General features: G+C 44.0%; 1 long non-coding RNA gene across 1 annotated transcript; it reads right to left on the reverse strand.

Annotated features, from left to right (window-relative positions):
- Window positions 1-4727: 4727 nt before the first annotated feature.
- Window positions 4728-11436, reverse strand: LOC116678446 (uncharacterized). Its single transcript, XR_004329240.1, has 2 exons — window positions 11399-11436; window positions 4728-4793 (listed from the first exon to the last, which is right to left on the reverse strand). It is a non-coding gene; the product is annotated as an uncharacterized LOC116678446 (long non-coding RNA).
- Window positions 11437-25463: the final 14027 nt, after the last annotated feature.

Here is a 25463-nt window from a genome sequence, read left to right on the forward strand (position 1 = left end):
CACTGTCAGACTATATTCTCCAGACTTCTACCAACAATATGAACAGCAGTTATTAATCTTCATAGAGGCAACGTAACAGCACCGAGAACTGTCACATGGATATTTATTTAAATAAGATACCAATGTTAAAATAATATCAGGACTTAACTGAGCAGCAACATGCTCCTGTTGTATATTAATGCAGGCTGATAATAACAATAAGAGGTCAAAGCACTGCTGAGAGAACAAAGCCTGCAGGGTTAATACATCCTGCTGTTAGCATGGTTAGGAGCCGGCTAGCTGTTAGCCTGGCTGTTAGCATGGTGAGGAGCAGGCTAGCTGTTAGCCTGGCTGTTAGCATGGTTAGGAGCAAGCTAGCTGTTAGCCTGGCGTTTAGCATGGTCAGTAGCAGGGTAGCTGTTAGCCTGGCTGTTAGCTTGGCCAGGAGCAGGGGCTAGCTGTTAGCCTGGCTGTTAGCCTGGCCAGGAGCAGACTAGCTGTTAGCCTTGTTAATACATCCAGGAACCCTGGGAAACCCCGGCCTAATCCCCTATCTAGGTCTTGTGACTAGGCCTCTAAGAGGACTTTAGACTGGTTGTTGTGTCCTGAACACTGACCTGAACATGGCTGGTACCAGAGGCTGGGCCTGCTGCTGTTCCTCTGGGGCCCTGGTTGGTCTGCTGCTCCAGGTCCTGGTCCTCCTCCATTCCTCTATTGTCCTGAAATCCAGCAGATCTCCACGGTGGCTGCTGGACTCACTCTGAATTCTTTTGAGTACAAATCAAAGCAGGGAGAGATGTTCAGATGCTGTCCTCACATCCACAGGGTCTGATAATGAGCTCCGTGTTGGTGTCCACCTAGTCCTGGTCTTCTTAGGGGGGGGGGAGGGGGACCAGCTCAACCAGTTCTACAACAGCTTTGATTGCCCTGCTCCTGCTGCAATGGCCTGCCCAACCCCCATCACCCCCCACCCCCTACTTCAATCTGTTCACAGCATGCCCCCTCCCCCCCCTCCTTTTTTGTTTTTAGTTCTAATCTATCTGGCAGAGACGGGGGGGGGGGGGGGTAAGTGAGAGACAAAGGGCCGTCTGGATCTCCTCCCTGAGACAGAAGATGATCTAACAGCGAGATGTGGAGCCTTCACCACTGAATGAAACCAGATCTTCTCAGCCCGACTGCAGCTCCATTAAACACATTAAAACATGAGAAATGACGTAGTGATGAAACATTTAAACCTTATTTAACTCTACATGTCCTCAGAAGACTGAGCTGTCTGGGGGTCAGGGCCCAGATCACTGAGCTAGTATACACCCCCCCACAGTGAAAGGGTTTTAACCTTTGACCTTTCTGCTTGGTTGGGCCTCAAGAAGAAGCTTAACAGGAAGTCCATCAGCTGAACTGTCCTTCTCTACTTCAGCTGAATGTTTCCAACGCAGGTTCTCCCAGCAGACTACCTGCTCCACCTCCATGTTACCTGCCCTTGGTCCAGGGTTTCCTTATTAGAAGTCTTTAGGACCAGCACCCGAGACCTTTTGGGCACCACGCAAGCTGAATGAATGTAAAATCAAACTAACTGAAAGCTTTCTCAGATCTCCTGTAGTGTCCAGAGGACCCCTTAAGAATGGGGGTAAAGGTTATTTAGGCAGAATCCAGACTGCTAGACCATCAGGGACTGACACCTTGAATAATAACAGAGATTTTATGAATACATCCATAGATATGCCAGGAACAGGGCACATAAATACATACATCACTTGTTGATAAAACCCAGCAAGAAGTCCGGTCTGGCAGTCAGGATTCAGGTTTTCACCGCCACCCCGTCTAGTTATAGTTTCATGATGTTATATTATAAACATGTGTATCATGTGTAGTTATTAGCATTATATGAGCTAGTTTTTGAGAGATGCATATCAGGCCGTAGGGTCCGTATCTACGACCTTCATACAGCTCTGATTTAATGGAACTCGTGGTTTTGGGCCAAAGAAGCTCACATTAAGTCATTTTACTCAAAGGATTAAGTGTGGACTGGTACGCGCAAGCATGTTGAGGGGAAAGAGGAATTGTTCAACAATTACAAACTTACCCATGACTCAAATCAGATCACTACATACTAATATGTGTCCAAGTCCACATTTTAATAGTACCTCATTATTATAATAAAATATGCAACAAAAGGCAGATGAAGTGGACAGACAGACATGTAATTCATTTTCAGGAAAATGTGTTTTATTTATCAACTTATTTACTTATCTATTTCCGGCTGGACTATGAGCGATTATAAATGACTTTGGAGTTAAACCAAATGACATTTATCGCTAGCTAAACCAACGCTCCTATCCCTGGGGTCTCCTGCTGACCCTTCAGAACCTTTACTGGTCTTTAACTGGACTGTGGGCTGTGGTCGTGCTCGGCCAAACCTCTGCAAAGCTGCTGCTAGTTAATAAGTTAGTTAGTTAGTTAGTTAGTTAGTTAGTTAGCATTAGCATGTCTCTACTTTGGAGAATATTCTTTCAACCTCACCTTTACGTTGTAAGCTTGGTTTTTCGTGGTAAGCGAGTCAGAAACCGTCCACGACTAGCTGCTACCACGCAGGTAGTTACCAGTAGTCTGCAGAGACCTGCGTCTGATTGGCTAGTGTTCGTTGCCTTCGTTGATTTGGTTGGTTAGGTCTAGGCAATGTCCCAGTCGGAGCCAATCAGAGGAAGAGTAGGGGCGGGTCTTCGTGGAATACGGGTGTCAAAAAAACCAGACGTTAAAGGGAAGGACCTGAGTATAACTTAAACGTTAATATTAAACACTCACAATATCAATGTTTGCTCACACAAACTCACGACCTTTATTTATGGTTTGCACATGAAGAACAATCTGATGATTATCTTCACTTTGATGAAATCTGCTCTTAGCCTGAAGCTAACGCTTTGTGTTTTGAATCAGGCTAACGGTAATCAGGCTAACGGTAATCAGGCTAACGGTAATCAGGCTAACTGTAATCAGGCTAACGGTAATCAGCACGCGCCTGCCTACAGCTGACACCATGTAGAATCAGAAGTGATTCTGTTAGGGAACATTAAGCATCTTTTACCAACATGGTTTCTCAGGTGGATTTTGTCTTTTTGTTAACACGTTGACGAGATTAGAAAACACGCTTACAGCCAGATAGGAGTAAAGTAGGCTAGCTAACGCTAACAGTCCGGCCTTCAGATCAAAGAGGCGGTGTGCGTCTGCACACGGCAGACCAGATAGTATGTGGACATCTAAATGTACTCGTCTTTTTCTAATTACTTTTAAGTTACTGAAATTAACAATTTTTATACAAGGGAAGTGTTTTTGAAAATTATTTATAAAAATGAAGTAGTATCTAACCCTCTGAGCCCTGAGGCCATTTTTACAGTTTATTGTCCGTCTGGATTTATTTTTAATAACTTGTTAAACATCAACGCTGTTGTCTACAGTCAAGATATGAACATCATGTCTTTCAGAACAAACTGGGTTATTAGAATATTTGGGTTGCAGTGAGGTCACTTACATGTTAAAAATGGTTGTATGGTGATATGTATTGATATCAGAGACAGATAAATAAAACCTGAAAAATAATAGAATTATGGATTATTATCAAGTGGATAATTCTTGGATGTAACAGTTTGGATTTAATGCTCAACGACCCCGATAAAGGGCCCAAGTTCCAGACTGGATAGAAACCACCTGTAGAGGCCAGAGAGAATATGAATCAGAGGTGCAGTTTTTGGTCGTGGACAAGTCTCTCGGGTCCACAGGTTAATAACACGTTCAAATCTGTTAAATAAACCTAAACCTAAAACATGTAACTGGACAGAGATGATACTGGTCTTGCTGCAGACCTTCACCAGCTAAATGCTGATTCCCATACCGGGAGTTGAACCTGGGTGAAAACCAGAATCGTAACCGCTAGACCACATGGGCCTGACTACTTATTCATAACAGGGATTTCATGGATCCAGTCCTAGTCTGGCTGGAAACAGGTCTTCTCTGGAACATGAAGGAAGACGCTTCTGAAGTGAGTTTTATCTTGAAGCTCTGAGTGGTCTTCAGGTTTTTATCTGCTTTAACTGTTACCGGACAGCTGGGGCCCGGAGCAGAGCAGACCGGCCGTTAGGGAGGAATCCTCCTCCGGGGTCGGATCCATTTGGAACTGGATGTAAAAATCTTAACGTTGGACCTTTATGACGAATAGAAATGTTAACAGGTTGATTTCTGTTAATAACAAACACAATTATAGTCAATAGAAAAAGAAGAACATTTATGAAAAGCCGTCTTGGTTCATCTTTCCTCTGTTCCTACTATCACCACTCTGGTCTGGTTGGACACTAAAGGACCAGAACTAAAAGGATGGTCCTCTTTAACTAAAAGGTCTATCTCTGTAGGGATCCATCCCATAATGTAGTCCCCCCCCCCCTTAGAATAATAATCTGAGTCTGTCACCAGCAACAAGACAACCTCTAGTGGACGCTGCCTTTACCTTTAAATTAGGAGTCAAACAGAGACCCAACAGGAAGAAGAAATCCATCAGACCATCCATCTTATACATCCAGGATTCCCGGGAAACCCCGGCCTAATCCACTATCTAGGTCTTGTGACTAGGCCTCTTAGTTTAGACTGGTTGTTGTGTCCTGAACACTGACCTGAACATGGCTGGTACTAGAGGCCGGGCTTGCTGCTGCTCCTCTGGGGCCCTGGCTGGTCTGCTGCTCCGGGTCCTGGTCCTGGTCTTCCTTCATTCCTCTATTGTCCTGAAATCCAGCAGATCTCCACGGTGGCTGCTGGACTCACTCTGGATTCTGTTGAGTACAAATCAAAGCAGGCAGAGATGTTCAGATGCTGTCCTCACATCGACAGGGTCTGATAATGAGCTCCGTGCTGGTGTCCACCTAGTCCTGGTCTTCCTGGGGGGGGGACCAGCTCAACCAGTTCTACAACAGCTTTGATTGCCCTGCTCCTGTTGCAATGGCCTGCCCAACCCCCATTACCCCCCCCCCCCCCACCTACTTCAATCTGTTCACAGCATGCTTATTACTTGATCTCAGTGCTGCATTTGACACGGTCGACCACGACATATTACTAGACAGATTGGAAATCCTCGGTAGGACTTTCTGGCTCAGTACTAAACTGGTTTGAATCCTACCTAAAGAATAGGGATTACTGTCAATAGGTAATTATACATTTGAACTTACAAATATGACGTGCGGAGTTCCCCAAGGCTCCATTCTGGGGCCTCTTCTGTTTTTATTTTTTTATTTTTTTTATTTTTACCTTTATTTAACCAGAAAGAAAACTCATTGAGATTAAAAATCTCTTTTCCAAGTTTAACATCTACATGCTTCCACTGGCTCAGATTATGGAGAACAAGAAAATAGGTTACCATAGTTATGCGAACGACACACACATTTACATAACCTTATCGCCCGGGGACTATAGTCCAGTACAAAAACTGACTAATCAAATCAACGACTGGATGTGCCAGAACTTTCAGAAATTAAATTAAGGAAAAACTGAGGTGGTTGTTTTTGAGGAACAATTAAAAGTCTGCGCTCAGCTTCAAACAACAATGTTAAAAACAACCGACAAAGCCAGAAATCTTGGTGTAGTCATGGTAACTGACCTGTATTTTAACAGCCACATTAAGACAATTACAAAGTCAGCCTACTATCACCTTAAGAATATATCAAGGGTTAAAGGACTTATGTGTCAACAGGACTTGGAAAAACTGGTCCATGCTTTTATCTTCAGTAGACTTGACTACTGTAACGGGGTCTTTACAGGTCTCCCTAAAAAATCAATCAGACAGCTGATTCAGAACGCTGCTGCTCGAGTCCTCACTAAGACCAAGAGACTGGATCACATCCCTTCAGTCCTCACTAAGACCAAGAGACTGGATCACATCCCTCCAGTCCTCACTAAGACCAGGAGACTGGATCACATCCCTCCAGTCCTCACTAAGACCAGGAGACTGGATCACATCACTCCAGTCCTCACTAAGACCAAGAGACTGGATCACATCACTCCAGTCCTCACTAAGACCAAGAGACTGGATCACATCACTCCAGTCCTCACTAAGACCAAGAGACTAAATCACATAACTCCAGTTCTGAAGTCTTTACACTGGTTTCCTGCGCCTCAAAGAATTGATTTCAAAGTACTTTTGCTAGTTTATAAATCACTAAACGGTTTAGGGCCAAAATACATTTCTGGTCTGCTACTACACTATAACCCCCCCAGACCTCTCAGGTCATCTGGGACAGGTCTGCTACTACACTATGAACCACCCAGACCTCTCAGGTCATCTGGGACAGGTCTACTTTCTGTCCCCAGAGTCAGAACTAAACAGGGTGAAGCAGCTTTCAGTTTCTATGCTCCTCATATCTGGAACAAACTCCCAGAAACCTGCAGATCCGCTAAAGTCATGTGTAATGACAATAAAGTTGAATCTAATCTAATCTAATCTAAGTCTTAAACATGTATTTTCTAAATTTTAGAAGAGATCACGGGACCGGTATTTGTAAGTGTTGCTCAGAGCTGAGGCTCTGCACCCTCCGCAGCATTTTACAATAAAAACCAGGTCATTCTTTCTCATTCAACGTCAGTCATTCATTGCCTATACTTATTATTATTATTCCGCCTGATTTTTGTCCCACTACTAGTCCCGAAACGTTGCCAACACGCACACACAAAATACATTGAAACGTGTGTAAAGATCAGGAATGGTGGGCTATGACTTTTCCTCGGGATTTGCCACGTGGTTTTCATGAAATCGGCAAAAAAACGGCAAAAAAAAATCTCATTGACTTGAATGGGAAATGTTTGTGAAATCACTCCAAACCCCCCCTCTTTGGGACCGGGCTGTATCGCCATACTTCAACGTAGAAACATGATTAAAAGTTTAAACCGAAGACAAGACTTTGGCGTTTATTGGGCTGAATCGGCGTTCAGATACCAAGCACGGTTTCTCTCAAATCCCAGTTTATGTATGGTCCCGTTTTCAGACCTGCTCAGATTTTCCAATGTGTGTGTATGTGGTGGAATGTTGATTACAAAAATCATCTTGGTTCTCTCTCTATAACTCGCTCCCACGCCAACAATTCTAACTTGTCATGGACAATTTATTAGATTAGATTCAACTTTATACATCAAAATGTATACATCAAAACGTTGGTATTCTTGTCTAGTTTCTGTCAATGTGCTCATTTATGCGATATGAATTATACTTTCCGCTCAGCGACCTTTCAAATGACAACAGTTCCAAATCTTTCTCCATTCACTGTCATGTTAATCATTGTCTACATTTCTGAGCAGAACGCGGAGCGAAGACCTTTTTTACATCGCTGATACGCCCACATTTATAACTTTATCCACATGAATTTTTATATCAATACGTTCACAAAGGCCTTTCCATTTGTTCCTTTACTTCTTAATGTTACACAAATAAGATAACATGGTAACAGCTAGGGGTGCAAGAGATGAAAAACTCAAGGTCAGATCACGGTTTCGAGTCACGGATCAGATGAATTTTCTAATCTCAGTGTAAAAAAATTATAATGTTATAGTATAGGCAGTTGTGGACTTAACCCTCTGGGCCCTGAGGCCATTTTTACAGTTCATTGTCCGTCTGATTTATTTTATAATAACTTGTAAAACCTCAACGCTGTTGTCTACAGTCAAGATATCAACATCATTTTTTTAGGACAAACTGGGTTATTAGAATATTTGGGTTGCAGTGAGATCATTTGCATGTTAAAAATGGTTGTAGGGCCTTAAAGACAAATAAATAAATAAAACGGAACATGAATCTTTCAGATATGTATTGATATTACAGACAGATAAGTAATGAATAAGAAACAGTTCTCATATGTCTTGAGAATCACACTGTGAAGAAATAATCATCATAACTTATACAGATGACAAAATACATATATTTTTTCAAAGAAAGTCAAGACGCTTTTGCTCTCATGACATTTACTTATGCCAATAATGACATAATAATGTCATATTTATTGATATTACACCCACAGCAATGCTACACAAGCATTTGTGTCTAAAACAGTTCTTCTATATGCAAAAAATAACATAATAAACATAACTCATATAAAGCACATACTACTACTACTAAACTTCAAAAAAGGCCCAAATATATGCAAAATCTTAAACTAGTGGGACCATTTTCCTCTGTAGATATCTATCTTGTGCACTGTAGCATCTTTGATCGCATGCTAGACTCCTTTGACTGGTCGGAGGGCACTAACCACCCTCCATACAATGTGGGTGACGTTGTCCACTCTCCATGCTCTTTGGCTGACGTAGTCTCCCATATATGGGCATGCTGGTCCCTGTACTTCTGTAAACAGAAAGCAGACACGGAGCAACGAGCTAGCGGCATAATTGAGCAAAAAAACAATGAATTATGGACATAAAGTGGATAAATCTTGGATGTAACAGTTTGGATTTAATGCTCAACGACCCTGAAAAAGGCTGAAAGTTCCAGGCTGGATAGAAAATCACATGTAGAGGCTAGAAGGACCCGGAAGAGACCTCCGGGACCGCTAACTCGTTAGATTTTAGCTGCAACTTTTTGATGAGTTAATAAGTTTTATGGTTGCTAAATGATTAAACTATGAATCAGAGGTGCTGTTTAGGCTCGTGGGCGAGTCTCTTGGTCTCAGACAAACAATCCCACTGAGCTACAGTAACTCTTCTTCCAGGGAACGCAGCAAGGCGTCTCAAACTTTCTTGTTTATCCGGCCACCCTGAAAGAGACCCGCGGAGGGAGAACGCTCACATTCACTGCAGCCAGGAATTTGGACATGTTCTGTCAGAGCTGGATGTAGATGACGAAGGGAGATCAATGCGAGGTGCTTCAGCAGCTGTGGATTAGAGGGCTTAGGATGTTCACAACGAGGCAGAGTGAATGCGCTGGTGATATTTAAGGCTACCACTGTGAGAAAACCTTTTCCCACATTGATCACACCAGTACGGCTTCTCTCCAGTGTGAACACGGCGGTGGATTTCAAGGTTACCACCCAGAGAAAACCTTTTCCCACATTGATCACAGCTGTACGGCTTCTCTCCAGTGTGAATGCGTTGATGTGTTTTTAGGTAACTCTGTCCTGTGAAAGCTGCCCCACATTGATCACAGCTGTACGGCTTCTCTCCAGTGTGAATGCGTTGATGTTTTTTTAGGGTACTCTGTAGTGTGAAAGCTGCCCCACATTGATCACAGCTGTGTAGATTCTCTCCAGTGTGAACTCTCTGATGAATCTTTAAATATTTTGATGTTAAGAAGGATTTGTCACAGTGCTGACAGTGGTGACGTTCGGTTTCCTCTCCTCTCAGTGTCTATATGAACAGACAAACAGAGAGAGTTAGTGAACAACCTTCTTTAAACCCTGGACTTTCTCTTACTCATAATTTTAACTCTTCATAATATAATTTATGTCAAAATGAAGGAATACATTGCTGACATGTTTTAAGGGAAGCAAATGAACTCTTCATGTTCTGAAATATTCTAAATCTTTCAGGTAAATTATAATGAAACAACTGCAACGCTGTAATGGAACAAGAAAGTGGGTCAGATGATGGTGGACCACCTGAATGTGTAAGCAGTCTATAAATATAATATGAGCACTTTAAAAGTTAGCAGAAGATAATTACCATCAAGATAAAAATAAAACCACTTATCTCCAATGCTAGAATATGATGCACAGCCTAAATCCCTCCTCTAACTCTGTCTCTCTCTCGGACTCTAGAAATCATAAAAATAATGAAATTGATGAACTAAATGTCCACTGTAAACATGACTGTAACAAGTTCAAAAAACAGCACAATATAACAACATAATGTAATAATATATATAAAAACCATTGAGGCGTCCTCCCCCCTCCCCTCAGGATGGCAGAAGTTCATTCTGTGAATGGGGGGTGAACAACCCCCCCCCCCCCCCCCCGTTGTGACCAAGCACCTAAACACACATCCCTACTGGACTACTTCCTGCCATTAACCCTCTCACACATTAACACCCAATCATCATGGGACACTTTAACTTTAACATCCTGTATGGCACCACGCCCTCTTCTCTCCCTCAGACCTCTATCTTAACCTCACGGGGGGGGGGGGGACCCCATTGAACCACTTCCTCCATTGACTGCACACAGCTTCTTTGGCATTGTGGCCAAATATAACTTTAACTGCTGATATTCTATAATCATGTCTACAACAACAGAAATATCTCAACACAATATAATAATATATCCAAAAACCCTTGAGGTGTCCTCGCCCTGTTGTTTCCTGAGGGTCCAGTAGTCTCCACTAGACTAGTGAACTAGGACTATAAATAAGGAGGATTGGACATTAGAATTGGAGAATCATCCCAAATTATAGTCCCGGTTTATTGGACAGAACACACGCTGTGTGCTAAGAAAGGAAATCCAACGCACATGGAGAAGTGATGAACTGTTATTCTCATGAATATGAAAGAAATAGAGATGTGAAGAGATGTGCTGGTCTGAGGCCGGTCTGCTGCTGGTAGAACCGGTATAGAAACACCTGGAGACCACTTCAGATGTTATCCTTCATCACTGACTCATTTACAACCTCATCATCCTTTTCTAATGATCCCAACCACTGTCAGACTATATTCTCCAGACTTCTACCAACAATATGAACAGCAGTTATTAATCTTCATAGAGGCAACGTAACAGCACCGAGGACTGTCACATGGATATTTATTTAAATAAGATCCCAATGTTAAAATAATATCAGGACTTAACTGAACAGCAACATGCTCCTGTTGTATATTAATGCATGCTGATAATAACAATAAGAGGTCAAAGCACTGCTGAGAGAACAAAGGCTGCAGGGTTAATACATCCTGCTGTTAGCATGGTTAGGAGCAGGCTAGCTGTTAGCCTGGCTGTTAGCCTTGTTAGGAGCAGGTTAGCTGTTAGCCTGGCTGTTAGCATGGTTAGGAGCAGACTAGCTGTTAGCCTGGCTGTTAGCCTGGCTGTTAGAATGGCCAGGAGCAGGTTAGCTGTTAGCTTGGCTGTTAGCCTGGCTGTTAGCATGGTTAGGAGCAGGCTAGCTGTTAGCCTGGCTGTTAGCATGGTTAGGAGCAGGCTAGCTGTTAGCATGGCTGTGAGCATGGTTAGGAGCAGGCTAGCTGTTAGCCTGGCTGTTAGAATGGCCAGGAGCAGGCTAGCTGTTAGCATGGCTGTTAGCCTGGTTAGGAGCAGGCTAGCTGTTAGCCTGGCTGTTAGCCTGGCCAGGAGCAGACTAGCTGTTAGCCTTGTTAATACATCCAGGAACCCTGGGAAACCCCGGCCTAATCCCCTATCTAGGTCTAGTGACTAGGCCTCTAAGAGGACTTTAGACTGGTTGTTGTGTCCTGAACACTGACCTGAACTTGGCTGGTACCAGAGGCCGGGCCTGCTGCTGCTCCTCTGGGGCCCTGGTTGGTCTGCTGCTCCGGGTCCTAGTCCTCCTCCATTCCTCTATTGTCCTGAAATCCAGCAGATCTCCACTGTGGCTGCTGGACTCACTCTGGATTCTGTTGAGTACAAATCAAAGCAGGCAGAGATATTCAGATGCTGTCCTCACATCCACAGGGTCTGATAATGAGCTTCGTGTTGGTTTCCACCTAGTCCTGGTCTTCCTGGGGGGGACCAGCTCAACCAGTTCTAAAACAGCTTTGATTGCCCTGCTTCTGCTGCAATGGCCTGCCCAACCCCCATCACCCCCCCCCCCCCCCCCACATACTTCAATCTGTTCACAGCATGCCCCCCCCCCCCCCTACCCTCTCACTCACCTCCACAATCTGTACCCTCCCCCATGCTGCTGCTTCCTTTCCCTCAGGGGCGGTTCCATCTCACCCTCATGAGTAAAACCCGTCCTTTTTGGCTTTTCGTTGGCATAGTAACATGAAGGACGAGTCTTGTTGGTTTCTTTGCCGTCCAATGAGGGAGGACATGCTCTAACTCCGCCCCTTTGGACTCGTTTTCAGATCCAGATCAAAGGTTATTATCAGGTGAGACATTTGACAAAAATACAGTTGATCAACTTTCTATTGTCTTAGTCTAGTCTAAGACACCGGGGGGGGTGTACAGGGTGAAGAGAAGAGGGGCCAGCACTGTGCCCTGGGGGGCTCCAGTGCTGCTGACCACAGTATCAGACATGATGTCCTTCAGCCTTACGTACTGTGGCCTGTCGGTGAGGTAGTCTCTGATCCAGTCCACCAGATAGGGGTCCACTCCCATCCTGATCAGTTTGTCCTGGAGTATAGGGGGCCGGATGGTGTTGAAGGCACTGGAGAAGTCCAAGAAGAGGACCCTCACTGTGCCATTCCCCTTATCCAGATGGGAGTGGACCCGGTGTAGCAGGTAGAGGATGGCGTTCTCCACACCAACATCTGGCTGGTACGCAAACTCCAGGTGGTCCTGGGCGTGCTGGACCTGGGGTCTGAGGACGCTGAGGAACAGCGCAGGTCTTCAGCAGTCTCGGACACACTTTATCCGGGCCTGCTGCTTTCCTGGGCCGGAGCTTCCTCAGCTGCTCTCTGACCTGGTCTGTGGGGGGGATTGTATTGAGGAGGAAGAGGGGGGTATTGTGGTGTTGGGGGGGAGGTGTGTAGAGGGGGTTATGGTGGTGTCGGGGGGACTTGTGTAGAGGGAAGAAGGAGAGATGCCTGCGGTGAAAATAGGGTCGGGGGGGACCAGGGCTAGTGCTGGTTTAACCTGTTGAAAAAGTCATTCAGTTCCTTTGACCTCTCTATTGTCCCCCCTGTAGTTCTGGTCTTTGGACCTGTGATGGTCTTCACGCCTTCATGGCCTCCCTGTCTCTGCTTCTGAAGGCAGCCTTCTTCCTGTTGAGGACAGTCTTGTCTTCCTGTGCTACCCATGGTTTATTATCAAGGTAAGAGCGGACAGTCCTGATGGGGGAGACCACATCTGGTAGTCCGTCAGGCAATGTGTCATCCCTTCGATGTCTTCACCATGCGGGTTGACGGGTCCCAGACTGTAGTGTTGTAACTATGACTTGACAGAGATGATACTGGTCTTGCTGCAGACCTTCACCAGCTAAATGCTGATACCCATACCAGGAGTTGAACCCGGTAAGTTAATTCATTAATAATTAATAAGTTTCATAATCCATAAAAGACCGGACGATGGTTCCATACTACACCACAACTCTCTAGAGACACCACAGCACAAACAAGACACTACACTTAACTTAAGCTGATGCAGACAGACAACTTAAAGGGCACCTAGTTCAAAGCAGTTACACCGTTCAGGAAGAGGAGACTTTAAAAGGTTTTAAACCGAATTTGACCTAAAGTCCCAATTCAGGCCTTCCCCCCATTGGTTGTTAAACCATGGACCACATCCCTGTGTAGTCTCACGATGCTGAAACGTTTAGTGATCCAACTGCTGGAGGTTTTGGATATTTAAAGGGTTCAAACGTGTGTTCAAAGGTTAAAACTAAAAGCCCTAGAGCCACGTCAAGGCCCCCTTCTGTCAGAGCTGGACATAGGTGATGAAGGGACATCCATGTGGATTAGTGGAGTCTGGATCACTGGATTATAGACTGGAGGGCACTGGATGTAGGTTTGGGATCCAAGCTTTAAAGGAACATTTAATGAGGCTGACTGTTCAAGTTATAATCTATGTTTATTACTAAGTTTATTATTAAGATCCTTTATGGGTTATTACACACTCCACACAGGCTTGATTACACACACACACACTCAGGACCTGTACCTGGACCACCTGAGCGGTTTGGGAGGGTGGGTGGGTTTAGGTGACTTTGTTCCGTATGGGGGACTTGATCCCGAGGCCCTCTGGTCACCAACCCATCTCGTGAGCTACTGCCCCCCCATTCAATCCTTCCAGTTAACATCAGGGGCCTGAATGGGCCGACCAAACGAGCTAAACTCCTGGACTACTTAAGAAGGAAAAACCCTTTAGGTAAAACAGGGGGTTTTGTTCAATTTGTGTTTCTCTGCTTTATCTGTATGTTGAAAATAATAAAAAAAAAAAAATGTATCTAAAAATTGAAATTATACTGACTTCCTTACAAGAAAACAGTGTCTGTGTCTGTGTATGTGTGTGAATGTGCGTGTGTGTGTGTGTGTGTGTGCGTACGTGTGTGTGCGTGTGTGTGTGTGTGTTCACCAGGTCGGAGCCTCCGATGCCGATGTTCCCCACGTCCGTGATGCTTTTCCTGCTGAAGCCTTTCCCAGAGGTCCCAGCTGATCACTGATGCTTAAAGCTGATTGGACGAGACAGCCTCGGCACTGGGTGTGTGTGCGCTGCGTTTTCACATGTGTGTGTCTCTATGTGTCTCTGTGTGTGTCTGTGAGCGCGCGCATCTGTGTGTGTGTGTGTGTGTGTGTGTGTGTGTGTCTGTGTGTGTGTGTGTGTGTGTGTGTGTGTATGTGTGTGTGTATGTGTGTTTCCGTTCTGACCCGGTGGACCACGACATGTTACTAGACCGATTGGAAAACTGGGTTGGACTTTCTGGCTCAGTACTAAACTGGTTTGAATCCTACCTAAAGAATAGGGATTACTTTGTGTCAATAGGTAATTATGCATCTGAGCGTACAAATATGACGTGTGGAGTTCCCCAAGGCTCTATTCTGGGGCCTCTTCTGTTTAACATCTACATGCTCCCACTGGCCCAGATTATGGAGAAAAACAAAATAAGTTACCATAGTTATGCGGACGACACACAAATTTACATAACCTTATCGCCAGGGGACTATAGTCCAGTACAAAAACTGACTAAGTGCATCGAACAAATTAACGACTGGATGTGCCAGAACTTTCTGAAATTAAATGAAGGAAAAACTGAGGTGGTTGTTTTTGGATTTTGGATAAGGTGATTTGAATTTTAACAGCCACATTAAGACAATTACAAAATCAGCCTACTATCACCTTAAGAATATATCAAGGGTTAAACACACACACACACACACACACACACACACACACACACACACACACACACACACACACGGAGACACACACACACACAGACACACACACACACACACCCACAGACACACACACAGAGACACACACACATACACAGAGACACACACACATACACACACCCACAAATCAGTTATTGTACAACAACTGTGGGAAAGAGTGTATTTACTTCTTGTCGTTAATTGAAACTTCTTCATCATGAGGGAGCCCCCCCCCCCCACTGAGAGGGTGTGTTCACTTCTGGAGAAACCAGACCTGTTAACGACTGAGGGAGTTCTTGGGAAGACAACACAGTTTTTTCCAATTGCCAACACACAATTTTGCAAACTAGTCTGGTTTTATCAAAATATGTAACACAATTCACAAAACCACACACCCAAACTGCAAAATACCTCATATATCCTGCATAATACCTCATATATCCTGCAAAATACCTCATATATCCTGCAAAATACCTCATATATCCTGCATAATACCTCATATATCTTGCAAAATACCTCATGTATCCTGCATAATACCTCATATATCCTGCATAATACCTCATATATCCTGCATAATACTACATATATCCTGCATAATACTACATATATCCTGCATAATACTACATATATCCTGCATAATACCTCATATATCTTGCAAAATACCTCATATATCCTGCATAAGAACTCATATATCTTGCAAAATACCTCATATATCCTGCATAATACCTCATATATCCTGCATAATACCTCATATATCTTGCAAAATACCTCATATATCCTGCAAAACACCTCATATATCCTGCATAATACCTCATATATCTTGCAAAATACCTCATATATCCTGCATAATACCTCACATATCCTGCATAATACCTCATATATCCTGCATAATACTACATATATCCTGCAAAACACCTCATATATCCTGCATAATACCTCATATATCCTGCATAATACCTCATATATCCTGCATAATACCTCATATATCCTGCATAATACCTCATATATCCTGCAAAACACCTCATATATCTTGCATAATACCTCATATATCCTGCATAATACCTCATATATCCTGCATAATACCTCATATATCCTGCAAAATACCTCATATATCCTGCATAATACCTCATATATCCTGCATAATACCTCATATATCCTGCATAATACCTCATATATCCTGCATAATACCTCATATATCCTGCATAATACCTCATATATCCTGCAAAATACCTCATATATCCTGCATAATACCTCATATATCCTGCATAATACCTCATATATCCTGCAAAATACCTCATATATCCTGCATAATACCTCATATATCCTGCATAATACCTCATATATCCTGCAAAACACCTCATATAGCCTGCATAATACCTCATATGTCCTGCATAATACCTCATATATCCTGCATAATACCTCATATATCCTGCATAATACCACATATATCCTGTAAAATGAAGCACTGCAACCAAAACTACACATAGTATTATCAAAATCAAACTTTTGCATGAAACGGCACACACTTCATTCATATTACCAGAGTTTTGCCTAACCAACTACACACTGTTGGGCATAATGAAAAGCCCCCCCATATGCTTTGCTATAATACTAAAATATGCATCAGACTGTTCACATGCACAGAAATATTTGCAGAGACACACACACGCACACACACGCTGTTGAAACATAATTTTACATTTTACATAGTTTTACATCACAGGCAACATCTTCTGCTGCCAGACATCGAGGGAAGAAGCGCCTTGAGGTCCTTGTCCATCCCTGACCCCCCCACATCAGTCTCATCACCTCCTCCATGGCCTGCACCAGAGGCCTGCGCACACAGGGCCGCCGGTCGTACACCCCCCACCGCCGTGCCCAGAGAACTCTTCTCTGGGGTTCAGAGATGGTGAGTCTGGTGGGAGGTGGTGCACGAGAAATGTTGGGGAGTCAGCAAACCAGTTCTGGACTGCAGCTGCACGATGAACGCTCACGTTGTCCCGGACTACAACGTACCGGTTTCCTTGATGGTCTGCATCATCCGTACGCTCTGGTGGTCTGAGAAGGTTGTGAAGTCTGTCCAGAAATGTGAGAATATGGGCTGTGTTGTAAGGTCCAAGGTTGGCATGACGGTGGAGGACACCATGCTGGAGATGGCAGAGCACACTGTGATGTTCCCACCACGTTGGCCAGGAACATCTATAATGGCTCTGTGTCCAATGACGTGTCTCCCCCTTCTTCTGGTCTTTGCTAGGTTGAACCCAGCCTCGTCTATAAAGAGGAACTCATGTGGGATTACATGAGGATCCATTTCCAGTCCTCCCTGAAAACAAATAAAAATCTGTCACTATGGTGTTATCCAGTTCACTGGGAAACAATGTTCCTCCACCATGGTGTCGTCTCTCAGTCCTTTAGAAAAAACAAAATAAAGAAATATATTGGGCTTGAATAAATATTATTCTTTTCATAGTGCTAACATCCTGATCCTGATCCTTATTGACCCCTAAGTGCAGTATAAATGTCCGTGCTGCACTCTGAATCTGGCTCAGATGAGTTTCCATGTTGTTGCAGGCTGGGACATGAATGACATTAATCAGAGCTTCCTCCACCATCGCCCCGTTATCACCACACAATGTCTTATTGTTGGGGAAAGAAGGGAAAGGCTTCCATTACAACATGGATCAGGTCTTAAATGTAGGACCAGTAAAGTTCTTTAGGAGTAAATATGGACAGAGGACATTTTTACAAAGCCACTTGATGTCCACAAGTCAAATAATGTCCTGCCAGTGAAAAACAGGAAGGTCTGTTAAGGACACGATGTAAGACAGTACCAGGAGACAGTATGAACCTGGCACACGTCCAAGTACACAATGTAAGATAGTAACAGGAGACAGAACAAGGCCCCCGTCTGTCAGAGCTGGACATAGGTGATGAAGGGACATCCATGTGGATTAGTGGAGTCTGGATCACTGGATTATAGACTGGAGGGCACTGGATGTAGGTTTGGGATCCAAGCTTTAAAGGAACATTTAATGAGGCTGACTGTTCAAGTTATAATCTATGTTTATTACTAAGTTCCTTTATGGGTTATTACACACTCCACACAGGCTTGATTACACACACACACACTCAGGACCTGTACCTGGACCACCTGAGCGGTTTGGGTGGGAGGGTTTAGGGGACTTTGTTCCGTATGGGGGACTTGATCCCGAGGCCCTCTGGTAAATGTAAATGTGCTGTATTTCTATATCTGCTCAAAGCGCTTTTACATCTACAGGAAACATTCACCATTCACACACATCTACACACCTGCTCATCAGATACACACTCACACACATCTACACACCTGCTCATCAGATAAACACACACACATCTACACACCTGCTCATCAGATAAACATTCACACACATCTACACACCTGCTCATCAGATACACACTCACACACATCTACACACCTGCTCATCAGATACACACTCACACACATCTACACACCTGCTCATCAGATACACACTCACACACACCTGCTCATCAGATACACACTCACACATCTACACACCTGCTCATCAGATACACACTCACACACATCTACACACCTGCTCATCAGATACACACTCACACACATCTGCTCATCAGATACACACTCACACACATCTACACACCTGCTCATCAGATACACACTCACATACATCTACACATCTGCTCATCAGATACACACTCACACACATTCACACTCCGATGCAGCACCGGGGGCAACTCGGGGTTCAGTGTCTTGCCCAAGGACACTTCGACAATGACTGCAGGGGCGGGGATCGAACCACCAACCTTCTGATTGGCAGGCAACCGCTCTACCACTGAGCCACAGCCGGTCACCAACCCATCTCGTGAGCTACTGCCCCCCCATTCAATCCTTCCAGTTAACATCCGGGGCCTGGATGGGCCGACCAAACGAGCTAAACTCCTGGACTACTTAAGAAGGAAAAACCCTTTAGGTAAAACAGGGGGTTTTGTTCAATTTGTGTTTCTCTGCTTTATCTGTATGTTGAAAATAATAAAAATAATAAAAATGTATCTAAAAATTAAAATTATACTGACTTCCTTACAAGAAAACAGTGTCTGTGTCTGTGTATGTGTGTGAATGTGCGTGTGTGTGTGTGCGTGTGTGTGCGTGTGTGTGCGTGCGTGTGTTTGTGTTCACCAGGTCGGAGCCTCCGATGCCGATGTTCCCCACGTCCGTGATGCTTTTCCTGCTGAAGCCTTTCCCAGAGGTCCCAGCTGATCACTGAGGCTTAAAGCTGATTGGACAAGACAGCCTCGGCACTGGGTGTGTGTGCGCTGCGTTTTCACATGTGTGTGTCTCTATGTGTCTCTGTGTGTGTCTGTGAGCGCGCGCATCTGTGTGTGTGTGTGTGTGTGTGTGTGTCTGTGTGTGTGTATGTGTGTGTATGTGTGTGTGTATGTGTGTTTCCGTTCTGACCCGGTGGACCACGACATGTTACTAGACCGACTGGAGAACTGGGTCGGCCTTTCTGGCTCAGTACTAAACTGGTTTGAATCCTACTTATAGAATAGGGATTACTTTGTGTCAATAGGTAATTATACATCTGAACGTACAAATATGACGTGTGGAGTTCCCCAAGGTTCCATTCTGGGGCCTCTTCTGTTTAACATCTACATGCTCCCACTGGCCCAGATTATGGAGAACAACAAAATAGGTTACCATAGTTATGCGAACGACAAACAAATTTACATAACCTTATCGCCAGGGGACTATAGTCCAGTACAAAAACTGACTAAGTGCATCGAACAAATTAACGACTGGATGTGCCAGAACTTTCTGAAATTAAATGAAGGAAAAACTGAGGTGGTTGTTTTTGGATTTTGGATAAGGTGATTTGAATTTTAACAGCCACATTAAGACAATTACAAAGTCAGCCTACTATCACCTTAAGAATATATCAAGGGTTAAACACACACACACACACACACACACACACGGAGACACACACACACACAGACACACACACACACACACACACCCACAGACACACACACACACAGAGACACACACACATACACACACCCACAAATCAGTTATTGTACAACAACTGTGGGAAAGAGTGTGTTTACTTCATGTCTTTAATTGAAACTTCTTCATCATGAGGGAGCCCCCCCCCCCACTGAGAGGGTGTGTGGACTTCTGGAGAAACCAGACCTGTTAACGACTGAGGGTGTTGTGGGTCTGCTGCCTTTTCTGTTCCATTCCCCCTCCTTTCCCCTGTGTGTCTGTGTTTGCTGTCCACCACTTGAGGGCGTCCTAGAGGGACAAGGTCTACCAGCTCAGCTGCACCACATCACCATCATCTGTCTACCAGCACAGCTGCGTCTCATCACCATCACCACCACTGCAGTATTTATACCCGGGCTGACCACCTCTTCAGCGCCAGTTCGTTACATACTCCCAAGTGGTAACTAGGCCAGTCACTTAGTGTTCGTTGCTCTACTAAGCTTACTATTTGACTAACTTTGTTTTTTCGTTCCGTCACAGATTCTGTGTTCCATCACCACTCTGTGCAGCTTTCCCGGACTGGATTACCACTTACACCTTCACCATCTCCCGTCCCTTGGTTTTTGTGTGTGTTTTGTGGATTAAACCTTTTTGTTACCTTTTCCTGTTGGTCCTGTGTTGTTCTGTGTTCGGGTCTGAGTGAAACCCTAACAGAGGGAGTTCTTATGAAGACACACACACACACACACACACACTCACGCACACTCTCTCACACACACACACACACACAATCACACACACACACACACACACACACACCACACACACACACACACACAAACACAATCACACACACACACACACACAGAGACACACACACACACACACACACATACAGACGCACACACACACACACACACACACACACACATACAGATGCACACACACACACACACAAGCACACACACACACACATTGTATTTATTAGCTGTGAAGACCACATGAGTGTTCCCTGTCTTTTCCTCCTCTAGGGCCCTCAGCTGTGCATGAAGAATATAAATATGATGTTGTACCGAACTAAAATTAAAAAGCTAATTTTGTTTATTGTAACAGTGTGGTCAAATAAACAATGTCTAAACCAGGGGTCTTCAACGTTTTCCAGGCCAAGGACCCCCAAACTGATGGCGAGATGGAGCGGGGACCCCCTAATTATATATATTGTATAAAATGGTGTTATATCAAACTGGTCCTATAGTGCCATGTGTAAATGTACCTTGTTATTGTGCATTCAATACTAAGATACTCAAATAATACACAGGTTCATATATTCATGTTTTTATTTTAAACATGTGCGAGGCCCAGTGAGTAGGGCGGCCATGCCACTGCCTTTTATAAACATAACTCAATAAACTGATACCTGCCAAGATCAACAATGTCTGTCAATTGCATGTAATCATGCATAAAAGCTATTCAAATGGACATTGTTAAAACATAAATGTGAAAAGGAAAATAAGTGATGCTTGTTAGTGCCACTGGCATGCATAAACATACCTGTTATATTGCATACAATACAGAACTATTAACATAACTGACAGATTCACAGTGTGTTGAATTCATGTTAATGTGTATTTAAAGACATTTCAATTAGTGGAAAAGATTGCAGGGGGGGGGGAATATCAACCAAAACTTTCGCGACCCCCATGCAGTACCTCCGCGGACCCCCTAGGGGTCGCGGACCCCCTGTTGAAGACCCCTGGTCTAAGTCTTATGAAGGTGTTGACACCAACAGCTCACACACCTGATTCCCATCAACAACCAGTCCAGTAAAGTCTTGTTCCTGGGAGGGGCCCAGCAGCAAGACCGTAGGCACTGCTACTTATTTAGGAATTTTCTACTTTTCTATTGTTCCTTTGATTGCTGCTGTTTATCATACCAACTGCTGTCATTACTATGAATCATATTTCTGTATCAGTGTCTCTGTGTCCCACCCACACACGGGGGGGGGGGGGGGGGGGGGGGTGTTCCCTTCTATAGAAACCAGAGTGCAAAGTCCCATGATGCTGTGGGGCCCGTGGTGGATGAGATGTGGTTCTGCCTGTATAGAGCGACCTTATTGGTCAATAAAGTTTAAGGTTGCGTTTCCACTAAATGGTTATTGTGTGTGTGTGTGTGTGTGTGTGTGTGTGTGTGTCTGTGTGTCTGTGTGTGTGTGTGTGTGTGTGTGTGTGTGTGTGTCTGTGTGTGTGTGTGTGTGTGTGTGTGTGTGTGTCTGTGTGTGTCTGTGTGTGTGTGTGTGTGTGTGTGTGTGTGTCTGTGTGTGTGGTGTGTGTGTGTGTGGTGTGTGTGTGTGTGTGTGTGTGTGTGTGTGTGTGTGTCTGTGTGTGTGTGTGTGTGTGTGTGTGTGTGTGTGTTGGGGGTGGGGGGGCTGAGGGGGGCTTATACACTGTCCCATACTAGCAGCCTAAAATCTGCTATTTATCTTCTTTTTATATGTTTGTGTGTTTTTAACATCTCTTCAGTGTTTAATCTCTTCTGCTGCACTGTAACTTTTATTATTTTAATCTTTAACGTGAATCCCTTTGAGTCGCCCTGTTGCTGAAATATGCTGCACAGATAAAGCTGCCTTGCCTTGCTTTAAGGAAGAAGTTTGTATTTTAACTATTCATGCAGAGCAGAAGTTCTGCTGAAGTCCAGAAATCACAGCTGACGTTTTACTCTCCAGTCTGTCTATTAACATGTTAGACACTTAACATCATATACATTATATATAATACGTATTACATATATATACATATGATGATCAATCTTTTATTTTTATGTAATGAGATCAGATTTGAGTTGAAGCAGCGTTGAGTTCCACTAGTCAGTGTGCAGAGAGAAGAGAAGCAACACTGCAGGGTGTCATGGTGGACATTTATTGGGTTTAAGGACATGGGAGCAATACAAATGACTTGAAAGCTCTAGTCTTGGTACAATCCACCAAATATCTCCATCTCTCAGCGGTAAGACATTTAAAATCAATGTTCCATCATTTCAGAATGAAGAAGCAGATTTTAACAAGTATGTTACTGGTGAGACTGGTTCTGGGATCAGTTTCTAAAAAGGTTCCAGGGGGTCGTCTTTGGTCATGTTCTCCTTCACCTGTTGCATTGTGTCTGTGTGTGTCTGTTTGTGTGTGTGTGTGTGTGTGTGTGTGTGTGTGTGTGTGTGTGTGTGTGTCTGTGTGTGTCTGTTGGTGTGTGTGTGTGTGTGTGTGTGTGTGTGTGTGTGTGTGTGTGTGTCGTGTGTGTGTGTGTGTGTGGTGTGTGGTGTGTGTGGTTGTGTGTGTGTGTGTCCTAATGGCCCCTAATATTGAACAGTTGGAAAGTGAGAATAGTGCAGAGAGTAGATAATCTGTCGGTGTCTGGCTAGATTATTTTTTTAAATGTCCCGTTTGTTCCGGACACACACTCCGCATTCTGGTCTGCTAACAACGCAGGGATCGACCAATCAGCAGTCTGCAGGTCCACGTCACCTTCTGGTATCGCCTCAGCTCGCTACACTGCACTACATAAAGTACCTGGTAGCAGGTCCCAGGGACTATATGTAGTACTACATAAAGTACCTGGTAGCAGGTCCCAGGGACTTAGTACTACAAACAGGTCCTTTATGCAAAAGAAGTTTTTTCAATTAAAGACAAGAAGTAAACACACTCTCCCACAGTTGTTGCACAATAACTGATTTGTTTGTGTGTGATTGTGTGTGTGTGTGTGTGTGTGTGTCTTCATAAGAACTCCCTCAGTCGTTAACAGGTCTGGATTCTCCAGAAGTGAACACACCCTCTCAGTGGGGGGGGCTCCCTCATGATGAAGAAGTTTCAATTAAAGACAAGAAGTAAACACACTCTTTCCCACAGTTGTTGTACAATAACTGATTTGTGGGTGTGTGTCTGTGTGTGTATGTCTGTGTGTGTCTGCGTGTGTGTGTCTGTTTGTCTGTGTATATGTGTGTGTGTGAGTCTCCGTGTGTGTGTCTGTGTGTGTTACCCCGTCCCCAGGGAGTGTCCCCAGATGTGCGTCTTGTCGTCCAGACGCTGTTTCAGCCAATAGTACACACAACACACACAACACACACAACACACAACATACACTGAGAACAAACTGAATACATACCGTTACTTTGTGTATACAGTGAGTCTAATAAGTATTTAACAAGTTCTCCACTTAGAAACCATGGAGGGTCTGATGTCCTTGTAGGTGCATGTCCACTGTGAGAGACATGTCCACTGTGAGAGACATGTCCACTGTGAGAGACATGTCCACTGTGAGAGACATAATCTAAAAAAACATCCAGAAATCACAATGTAGGATTTATTAACTATTTATTTGTATGATACAGCTGTAAATAAGTATTTAACACCTGTCTATCAGCTAGAATTCTGTCCCTCAAAGACCTGTTAGTCTGTCTTCATAATGTCCCTCAAAGACCTGTTAGTCTGTCTTCATAATGTCCCTCAAAGACCTGTTAGTCTGTCTTCATGTCCCTCAAAGACCTGTTAGTCTGTCTTCATGTCCCTCAGAGACCTGTTAGTCTGTCTTCATGTCCCTCAGAGACCTGTTAGTCTGTCTTCATAATGTCCCTCAAAGACCTGTTAGTCTGTCTTCATGTCCCTCAAAGACCTGTTAGTCTGTCTTCATAATGTCCCTCAAAGACCTGTTAGTCTGTCTTCATAATGTCCCTCAAAGACCTGTTAGTCTGTCTTCATAATGTCCCCCCCCCCCCACTCCATTTATTATCCTAAATTAGATGCACCTGTTTGAGGACGTTAGCTGCATAAAGACACCTGTCCCCCCCATCCAATCAGTAAGAATCCAACTACTAACATGGCCGAGACCAGAGAGCTGTCCAAAGACACTAGAGACTAAACTGTCCCCCTCCACAAGGCTGGACAGGACTACGGGGACATGTCCAAGACCAGAGAGCTGTCCAAAGACACCAGAGACCTCCACCAGGGTGTTGAAGTCCTGCCAAGAACCCCACCAGTCATTAGCAGGTTCGGTTTCTATAGAAGTGAACACCCCCCCCCCGCGTGTGGGTGGGACACAGAGACACTGATACAGAATATGATTCATAGTAATGACAGCAGTTGGTATGATAAACAGCAGCAATCATAGGAACAATAGAAAAGTAGAAAATTCCTAAATAAGTAGCAGTGCCTACGGTCTTGCTGCTGGGCCCCTCCCAGGAACAGTGTGTGTGTGTGTGTGTGGTGTGTGTGTGTGTGTGCGTGTGTGTGTGTGTGTGTGTGTGTGGGTGTGTGTGTGTGTGTGTGGGTGTGTGTGTGTGTGTGTGTGTGTGTGTTTTGGGTGCTTGAACAGATAGATAGATATTTATTGATCCCAAAAACATGAGAAATTACAGTGTTACAGCAGCACACAAAATATACATACATACAATATACATGAAATAATAATAATAATAATAATAATAATAATAACAAAATATAAGAAT

The sequence above is a fragment of the Etheostoma spectabile genome, unplaced genomic scaffold, assembly GCF_008692095.1.
Source record: "Etheostoma spectabile isolate EspeVRDwgs_2016 unplaced genomic scaffold, UIUC_Espe_1.0 scaffold00007395, whole genome shotgun sequence".
In the NCBI taxonomy this organism is placed as follows: domain Eukaryota; kingdom Metazoa; phylum Chordata; class Actinopteri; order Perciformes; family Percidae; genus Etheostoma; species Etheostoma spectabile.